Source organism: Eriocheir sinensis, unplaced genomic scaffold, assembly GCF_024679095.1.
Source record: "Eriocheir sinensis breed Jianghai 21 unplaced genomic scaffold, ASM2467909v1 Scaffold311, whole genome shotgun sequence".
In the NCBI taxonomy this organism is placed as follows: domain Eukaryota; kingdom Metazoa; phylum Arthropoda; class Malacostraca; order Decapoda; family Varunidae; genus Eriocheir; species Eriocheir sinensis.
The window spans coordinates 152,374-160,027 of NW_026111623.1; the positions used below are offsets into that span (position 1 = coordinate 152,374).

Here is a 7,654-nt window from a genome sequence, read left to right on the forward strand (position 1 = left end):
ATATTATGAAATGATTTGTGTGAGTGATGATTTTTTTCTCATTTTTCTCGCTCAGAAGGACCATTAAGAAACATGATCCCTGTGGCTACAGGGTTAATAGTCCATTCATATCCTTGTGTATCCGTGTTATTTCCTTCACCTCGTTCTCCACTGCTCTCCCTCTCTCTCTGTCCCATTCCCGGTCTCCCTCAATCCTCTCTCTCACCTCCCAACCCTCCGTCCCTCCCAGCCACTGTCACTCCCTTAATCCCATAATCGTCACTCCCTTAATCCCCATAATCCTTAGATCGCGATATTATTGACAATTAGTCCCGTTCTAATGCGTTTACAGACCCAACTCATTAATCGATTCCTACTTTAATCTCTCTCTCTCTCTCTCTCTCAAGATTAAGTAATATGTATAGTGTTTTGATGTGTTTCTGTTAATATTTTTGAAACTATGAGGTTTGTGGAGAAACGAGAGGGAGGAGGAAGTGGAGGTGGAGGTGGAGGTGGAAGTGGAGGTGGAGATGGAGAAGGAGGAGGAGGTGAAGGAAGAGGTGGAAGTGGAGGTGGAGAAGGAGAAGGAGGAGGAGGTGAAGGTGGAGGAGAAGGTAACTTTATTCTCTTACAGTCCTCATATAAGGCAACCACGAGGTCTGTTTTTTTTTTTCTTTTTAAAGGAGGAGGAGGAGGAACAAAGAAACACAAAGAGAGAACAAACAACAGCAGGCCTGCTGGTCCTTACGAGGCTGTTTGTGATAAGCTACACTAACTATCTAATCAAAGGTGAAAGATGAAGGACAGCAAAGGCGAAGGCCGTGGTGAGCAAATCAGGGAAGTAAAGTAACGGAACAGGCCTTCCTGGCGAGCGTCGCAGGGCTCAGGGCTCCGGCAGGGCGCCTCAGCTCCCCCGGAGCGTCCACGGAGGTGTCGGAGATCCAGAGGGTCCGGGGGCTGGGGGGGCTTGAAGTGGCAGCAAGACATGCAGTTACTGACCTCTTATTAGCCAGACGACGCGTTAATGACACGTTCCAATGGAAGGTTCGACGCATGGGGAGGTACAATTCCCCTAAGCAAGGCAAGTGTCATGCCAACTACGATAAAAAACGAAAAATCCAAAAAAAAATACATAAACAAAAAATCCAAAAAAAATTTGTCTTGTTTTGCTTTGTTTAAAGCGTCTTGTATGTTGGTATGGCGGGTCTTCTCTGGGGAGAAGGAGACTAACGCGTTCCAACATACAAAACCAGGAAAAGACGACATGGAAACACCGAGAGAAGGAAGGGGAAGAAGGGAACACCAGAAGAAGGAAAATGAAGAGAAGTAACACAAGAAGAAGGCATATGAAGTAACACAAGAAGAAGGAAGTTGAAAAGAGTAACACAAGAAAAAGGAATTTGAAAAGAGTAACACAAGAAGAGGGAATTTGAAAAGAGTTCCACAAGAAAAAGGAATTTGAAAAGAGTTACACAGAAGAAGGTATTGAAAAGAGTAACACAGAAGAAGGTATTGAAAAGAGTAACACAGAAGAAGGTATTGAAAAGAGTAACACAGAAGAAGGTATTGAAAAGAGTAACACAGAAGAAGGTATTGAAAAGAGTAGCACAGAAGAAGGTATTGAAAAGAGTTACACAGAAGAAGGTATTGAAAAGAGTTACACAGAAGAAGGTATTGAAAAGAGTTACAAAGAAGAAGGTATTGAAAAGTTACACAGAAGAAGGTATTGAAAAGAGTTACACAGAAGAAGGTATTGAAAAGAGTAACACAGAAGAAGGTATTGAAAAGAGTTACACAGAAGAAGGAATTTGAAAAGAGTAACACAGAAGAAGGTATTGAAAAGAGTTACACAGAAGAAGGAATTTGAAAAGAGTAACACAAGAAGAAGGAATTTGAAGATAAATAACACAAGAAGAAGAAATGTGAAGTAACACCGGAAGGAAAATACAGAGAAGTAACACGAGAAAAATGAAAATGGAAATGAAAAGAATCATCCACCTTTCGGCCCAAACCAACATCACAAAATTATGGGCGAGTCTCTTCTGGGAGGAAAGAGGCTCGTTCAGACCCAGGAACACCAGAAAGGATGATAGAAACATCAAGAAAAGGAAAACAGAAAAGTCATCCACCTTTCGGCCCCTGGGGCCGCAGGGTGGGTGACGGGTGAATCTCCTCTGGGGAGAAGGAGGCTAACCCACACAGTCAAGATAGAGGATAGAGAAAGGAAATTAAATCATCGAGAAAAGAAAATGAAATTACAATATCAAGAAAATAACTAAAAAGTCATCGAGCTTTCGGCCCCTGGGGCCGCAGGGCGGGTGACGGGTGAGTCTTCTGGGGAGGAGGAGGCTCATCCACAGCCAGCAACACCAACACAAAGAAGAGAAAAGAAGACATCATGAGAAAAGAAAAGAAAACATCAAGAGAAAAGAAAAGAAAAGGAAAAGAAAAAAAAGAACAAAGTAAACAAAGCAAAACAAGACAAAACAAAAACAAAACAAAATAAAACAAATTAAAACAACATAATAAATAAATAAATAAACAACCCTATAACAAACAATATAATTTAGCTACTAGGACTGCTCAAACGATCGAGATCAGCTTGGAAGTGTTCTTTATCCGTTGTCGTAGTGACTCTGCTGGCTATGTTTGTATCGTTGGCAAATTTCGATATTTTACACGATAGCCCCTCGTCAATGTCATTTACGTACACTAAAAACAGAACAGGTCCCAACATCGACCCCTGTGGAACACCGGTTTTGACATCTCGCCAGTCAGATAACATAAGAACATAAGAACGTTGGAATCTGCAAGAGGCTGGTAGGCCTATACAAGGCAGTTCCCTTGACCCTAAACTCCCGTGTATCTAACCCCACCTAGTATCACTGTCCATGAATTTATCTAATCTATTTTTGAATGTGACAATTGTATTGGCACTCACCACATGACTGCTAAGCCTATTCCACTCATTCACAACCCTGTTGGTAAACAAATTTTTGCCTATGTCCCTGTTAAATCTGAATTTATCCAGTTTAAACCCATTACTTCGTGTCCTACCCGGTTCTCTTACCAACAAAACCTTATAAATATCTCCCTTATTAAAGCCCTTCATCCATTTATAAACCTCGATCATGTCTCCACGCACCCTTCGCCTTTCTAGAGAATGCAAGTTTAACTGTTTGAGTTTTTCCTCGTATGGCAAGTTTCTCAATCCCTGAATCATCTTAGTCATCCTCCTCTGCACTGATTCTAACATTTTGATATCCATTCTATAGTAAGGTGACCAGAACTGAACCGCATAGTCAAGATGAGGTCTAACTAATGCTAAATATAGTTTGAGGAAGACTTCGGCGCTTCTGTTGCTTACGCTCCTTGAAATAAATCCCAGTACCCTATTTGCTCGATTTCTAGCTTGAATGCATTGTGCCCTTGGACGGAGATCAGAGCTCACTAAGACCCCTAAATCTCTCTCGCACCCAGACCTGCTTATGAGAGTGTCATTTAAGCAATAGTTGTGAGAGGGGTTGTTCCTACCTACACTCAGAATACTGCACTTCCCTACATTGAACTCCATCTGCAATTTATCCGCCCAGTCATACAATCTGTTTAGTTCATCCTGGAGAATACTAGCGTCCTGATCCGACTCAATTACACTACCGATCTTGGTATAATCTGCAAATTTACTGACATCACTACTAATTCCTGTATCTAAATCATTGATATAAATAATAAAAAAGAGTGGACCTAATACCGAACCTTGTGAGACCCCACTCGTAACACATCCCCAGTCAGATATTTTACCATTGATTTGCACTCTTTGCTTCCTATTGCTAAGCCACGCCTTGACCCAGTTCAAAACCTTATCCTCTACACTGTGAGCCTGTAATTTAAGCAACAGTCGTTGGTGAGGAACTTTGTCAAACGCTTTACTAAAATCAAGATAGATTACATCATAGTTTTCATCTCTGTCTTCCGCCTCAAATACTTTACTGTAGAGGGACAAGACATTAGTGAGGCATGACCTACCTTTCGTGATCCCATGCTGCGAGTCATGAATTAAGCAGTGCTTCTCTAGATGCTCCCGAATGTTCCTGGCTATTATGGACTCCAGCATCTTGCCTATAACCGATGTTAAGCTAATTGGCGATAGTTTGAAGCAGCCGACCTGTCCCCCTTTTTGAAAATCGGCGTCACATTAGCTACTTTCCATAAGCTGGGCACATAGCCAGTGTTTACCGACATCTTAAAGATGTCGGTTAGTGGGTCACTGAGTACATCACCTAATTCCTTTAATACCCTCGGAAATATCCCGTCAGGACCTGGCGACTTGTTCTTCTTAAGCTTATCTATCTCATCCTGAACTATTTGCCTGGTAATGATTATATCCCTCAATTTATCGCCATACCCGCCCTCGTACTCCTGAACCCTTCCCGGAATAGTCATTTGATCCTCTTGTGTGAATACTGAAAGGAAGTAGTCGTTCAACAATGTGCTCATATTCTCGTAATTTTCTACTAGCTCCCCTGTGTTTGTTTACAGCGGTCCAATTTTCTCCCGTGTTTTTGTTCTATACATCTGAAAGAAGCCCTTAGTCTTACTTTTCGCCTCATTTGTAGCTTTGATCTCATAATTCCTTTTTGCTATCCTGGTGTTTTTCTTCACTAATCTAGATAGTTCAACATACCGGCCCCTGAGATGTGTCTCACCATTCGTTATTTACTGATACACTCCCTTCTTTAACACTATCTCGTGTTTTAGTCCACGAGTCATCCACTTAGGATCATAGTTTTCTTTTTTAAGTGTTCGCTGTGGTATATGCTGTCCTTGCCCCTCTGCTATTACTCTAACTAGATTATTGTAACACATTTCTACTTGGTTCTCCTGGCTCTCATGTATCCCTAAATTACCCCAGTATATCCCTTCAAGATGTCTTCGAAGCCCCTCGTAATTTGCTCGTCTAAAATCTGGCACTTACACTGGGTTTGGTTCGCGGGATAATGCCCAGTCAAAGCTAAAACGAACCGTTTTGTGGTCACTATTTCTATATCTCCGCCCACATCTAGCTCATGTAGGAAGTTTCCATTATTTGTTGGGACTAAGTCTAATATGTTATCCCCTCTGGTAGGCTCAGTAACTGCCTGCTTATCAAGTTATCTTGTGTAACTTCAAGAAAATCCTCTACTTCCAGGTCAAACACTAGGTCTTCCCAGTCTACATTCCTATAATTAAGTCCCCCATTACGCTGACATTTTTACTTCTACTCGCCCTGCCAATCTCCTGTATTAGAGTGGCACTTCGATATTGAGGAGCAGATGAAAGCACATCGATATTGAGGAGCAGATGAAAGCACCTTGATATTGAGGAGCTGATGAAAGCACCTCGATATTGAGGAGCAGATGAAAGCACCTCGATATAGAGAAACAGATTAAAGCACACCGATAATGAGGAGCAGATGAATGCACCTCTATATTGAGGACCAGCTGAAAGCACATCGATATTGAGGAGCAGATGAAAGCATCTTGATACTGAGGAGCAGATGAAAGCACCTCGATATTGAGGAGCAGATGAAAGCACATCGATATTGAGGAGCAGATGCAAGCACCTCGATATTGAGGAGCAGATGAAAGCACCTCCAAATTGAGGAACAGATGAAAGCACATCGATATTGAGGAGCAGATGAAAGCACCTCGATATTGACGAGCACATGATAGAACCTCGATATTGAGGAGCAGATGAAAGCAACTCGATATTAAGGAGGAGATGAAAGCACCTTGATATTGAGGAGCACATGATACCACCTCGATATTGAGGAGCAGATGAAAGCAACTCGATATTGAGGAACAGATGAAAGCCTCTCGATATTGAGGAGCACATGATACCACCTCGATATTCAGGAGCAGATGAAAGAACATCGATATTGAGGAGCAGATGATAGCACCTCGATATTTAAGAGCAGATGAAAGTACCTCGATATTGAGGAGCAGATGAAAGCACATCGATATTGAGGAGCAGATGAAGCACCTTTTTATTGAGGAGCAGATGAAAGCACCTTGATATTGAGGAGCAGATGAAAGCACCTTAATACTGAGGAGCAGATGAAAGCACCTTGATATTGAGGAGCAGATGAAAGCACCTTAATATTGAGGAGCAGATGAAAGCATCTCGATATTGATGAGCAGATGAAAGCACAGCAATATTGAGGAGCAGATGAAAGCACCTTCATATTGAGGAGCAGATGAAAGCACCTTGGTAATGAGGAGCAGATGTAAACAGCTCCATATTGATTAGCAGATGAATGCACCTCGATATTAAGGAGCAGATAATATCACCTAGATATTGATGAGCAAATGAAAGCAAATCGATATTGGGGAGCAGATGATAGCACCTCGAAATTGATGAGCAGATGAAAGCACCTCGATATTAAGGAGCAGGTGAAAGCATATCGATACTGGAAAGCAGGTGAAAGCACCTCGATATTGAGGAGCAGATTAAAGCACATCGATATTGAGGAGCAGATGAAAGCACCTCGCTATTGAGGAGCAGATGAAAGCACCTCGATATTGAGCAGCAGATGAAAGCACCTCGATATTGAGGAGCACATGATAGCACCTTGATATTGAGGAGCAGATGAAAGCACCTCGATATTGAGGAGCAGATGAAAGCACCTCGATATTGAGGAGCAGATGAAAGCACCTCGATATTGAGGAGCAGATGAAAGCACCTTGATATTGAGGAGCAGATGAAAGCACCTCGATATTGAGGAGCAGATGAAAGCACCTCGATATTGAGGAGCAGATAAAAGCACCTCGATATTGAGGAGCAGATGAAAGCACCTCGATATTGAGGAGCAGATGAAAACACCTCGATATTGAGGAGCAGATGAAAGCACCTCGTTATTTACGAGCACATGATAGCACCTTGATATTGAGGAGCAGATGAATGCACCTCGATATTGAGGAGCAGATGAAAGCACCTCGATATTGATGATCAGATGAAAGCATCTCGTTATTGACGAGCACATGATAGCACCTTGATATTGAGGAGCAGATGAAAGCACCTCGATATTGAGGAGCAGATGAAAGCACCTTGATATTGAGGAGCAGATGAAAGCACCTCGATATTGAGGAACATATGAAAGCAGTTTGATATTAAGGAGCACATGACACCTCGATATTGAAGAGCACATGATACCACCTCCATATTGATGAGCAGATGAAAGCAGCTTGATATTGAGGAGCAGATGAAAGCACCTCGATATTGAGGAACAGATGAAAGCACATCGATATTGAGGAGCAGATGATAGCACCTCGATATTGATGACCAGATGAAAGCAGCTTCATATTGAGGAGCAAATGAAAACACATCGATATTGAGGAGCAAATGATAGCACCCCGATATTGAAGAGCAGATGAAAGCACATCGATATTGAAGAGCAGATGATAGCACCTCGATATTGATGAGCAGATGAAAGCACCTTGATATTGAGGAGCAGATGAAAGCACCTCGATATTGAGGAGCAGATGAAAGCACCTCGATATTGAGGAGCAGATGAAAGCACCTCGATATTGAGGAGCAGATGAAAACACCTTGAAATTGAGGACCAGATGAAAGCACCTCGATATTGAGAAACAGATGAAAGCACATCGATATTGAGGAGCAGATGAAAGCACCTCGA

At 42.1% G+C, this 7,654-nt stretch overlaps 1 long non-coding RNA gene across 4 annotated transcripts; it reads left to right on the forward strand.

The window, feature by feature from the left end:
- Positions 1–621: 621 nt before the first annotated feature.
- On the forward strand, positions 622–2,366 carry LOC126991628 (uncharacterized). 4 transcript variants are annotated; one of them, XR_007745711.1, is made up of 3 exons: positions 649–1,542; positions 1,703–1,756; positions 1,812–2,366. It is a non-coding gene; the product is annotated as an uncharacterized LOC126991628 (long non-coding RNA). The 4 variants fall into 4 exon arrangements; XR_007745710.1 differs by having other exon boundaries at positions 653–1,569; XR_007745708.1 differs by lacking the exon at positions 1,812–2,366 and having other exon boundaries at positions 622–1,569; positions 1,703–1,796.
- The last annotated feature ends 5,288 nt before the right edge of the window (positions 2,367–7,654 follow it).